Here is a 2,500-nt window from a genome sequence, read left to right on the forward strand (position 1 = left end):
CCCCTGGCTCTCACATTGACAACTGAGAGGCTTCTGAAAACCTGGCCACGCCCATCAGTAAAAACCACTACAGCAAGTGACGACATATGTACCTTCAAAGTGCTGTACTACAGGGTGCTGTTCAAAAGGTATCTATCCCGTTTACTCTCTATGCTTCATATATCATCATATTATTGAAAAGTGCAAGCCTTTAGGGACAACAGCAACTCAAGTCGCCAACGCTCTGTTGACTCAATAACTGCAGAGATCCAAACTTCTCCTGGCATTAACATCGGCACAAAAACTGTGCGCCGGGAGCTTCGTGGAATATGGGTTTCTATGGATTCAGAATGACATGTCAGAAAAGCTCCTGTAGGTGTAATGGTCAGTTATCTCAATACTTTTGGACATATATTGTGCGTGTGCGTGTGTCTGTGATACCTAACATAAACACACCTGTATTACTAGAATTGATAGTTCACGCCACAAAAGTGAGGGGCAAACATAGAAAAGCGTGCAACCCAGCCACTGAGGATGCACAAGCCAGTGCATTCTTAGTGCAGGTCCCAAGCCAGGACAAATGGGGAGGGTTACGTCAGGAAGGGCATCCGGCGTCAAATCTTTGCCAAATCAAATATGCGGATCATAAATAAGATTTCCATACCGGATCGGTCGAGGCCCGGGTTACCGACGACCGCCATCGGTACTGTTAACCAGCGGAGTGCCGGTGGAAACTAGGCTACTGTTGGGCGAAGGAAAAGGAGAGGGGGAAGGCATGTCCAGAGGCAGCTAGAGAGGAGGAAGGGTAGGCGTGTGGAGGTGAGAGTCAGTCGGAACTTTGAATGTTGGCACTATGGCTAGTAAAGGGAGAGAGCTGGCTGACGTGATGGAAAGAAGAAAGGTGACAAGAGACAAGGTGGAAGGGGAGTAAGGCCAGGAGTATCGCAGGTGGGTTCAAACTCTTCTACCATGGTGCGAATGGGAGGAGAAATGGGGTAGGGGTCATTCTGAAGGAAGAGTATGTCAAGAGCGTGCTGGAGGTGAACACAGTGTCAGACAGAGTGAGGATTATGAAGCTGGAAATCGAAGGTGTATTGCTGACGGTTATCAGCGCATATGCCCCGCAAGTCGGGTGTAAGATGGACGAAAAAGAAGAATTCTGGAGTTGAGTTGGACGACGTGGTGGAAAGGGGACCCAAGGAGGAGGGAGTGGTGATTGGAGCGGACTTCGATGGACACGTTGCTGAAGGGAACAGAGGTGATGAGGAGTTGATGGTAAGGTATGGAATCGAGGAGAGAAATGTGGAAGGACAGATGGTGTTCGATTTTGCGAAAAGGATGGAAATGGCTGAGGTGAATACATATTTCAAGAAGAGGGAGGAGCACAGGGTGACGACGTATACGAGTGGAGGAAAGTGCACACAGGTGGACTATATCTTGTGTAGAAGGCGCGATGTAAAAGGGATTGCATACTGCAAGGTGGTGACAGGGGAGAACGTAGCTAGGCAGCATCGGATGGTGGTCTGTAAGATGACTTTGGAGACCAACATGAGGAAGCGAGTGAAGACACAGCCGAAGATCAAATGGTGGAAGTTGAAGAAGGAAGACTGTTGTGTGGAGTTCAGGCAGGAGTTAACACAGGCACTGAGTGGTAGTGAAGAGTTGCCAGATGGCTGGGCAAGCGCTGCAGAAATAGCGAGGAAGACAGCTAGGAAGGTACTTGGTGTGTCATCGGGACAGAGGAAGGAAGACAAGGAGACTTGGCGGTGGTGGTGGTGGTGGTGGTGGTGGAAGGAGGAAGTAGAGCAAAGTATACAGAGGAAAAGGTTGGCAAAGAAGAAGTGGGATAGTCAGAGAGATGAAGAAAGTACACAGGAGTACAAGGAGATGCAGCGTAAAGCAAAGAGAGAGGTGGCAAAGGTAAAGGAAAAGTCGTACGGTGAGCTGTATGACAGGTTAGACACTAAGGAAGGAGAAAAAGACTTGTACAGATTGGCTAGACAGAGAGACCGAGCTGCCGAGGATGTGCGACAAGTTAGGGCGATCAAAGATACAGATGGAAATGTGCTGCCAAGCGAGGAGAGTGTGCTACGAAGTGGAAGGACTACTTTGACGGGCTGATAAATGAAGAAAATGAGAGAGACAGAGAGAGAGAGAGAGAGAAAAGGTTGGTTGATTGAGAAGTATACACAAGGCCAGAAAGAGTTGCATTGTGTCTTTGTAGATTTACAGAAAGCATACGACAGGGTGCCGAGAGAGGAGGTGTGATATTGTAGGAGGAAGTCAAGAGTTGCACAGAAGTATGTAGGAGTGGTGCAGGCTATGTATGAGGGAAGTGTGACAATGCTGAGGTGCGTGGTTGGAATGACAGATGGGTTCAAGGTGGAGGTGGGATTACATCAAGGATCGGCTCTGAGCCCTTTCTTGGTTGCAACGGTGATGGACAGGTTGACGGACAAGATCAGGCAGGAGTCTCCATGGACGATGATGTTCGCGGATGACATTGTCATCTGTAGCGACA

Source organism: Lampris incognitus, unplaced genomic scaffold (genome assembly GCF_029633865.1).
Source record: "Lampris incognitus isolate fLamInc1 unplaced genomic scaffold, fLamInc1.hap2 scaffold_97, whole genome shotgun sequence".
Classification (NCBI taxonomy): domain Eukaryota; kingdom Metazoa; phylum Chordata; class Actinopteri; order Lampriformes; family Lampridae; genus Lampris; species Lampris incognitus.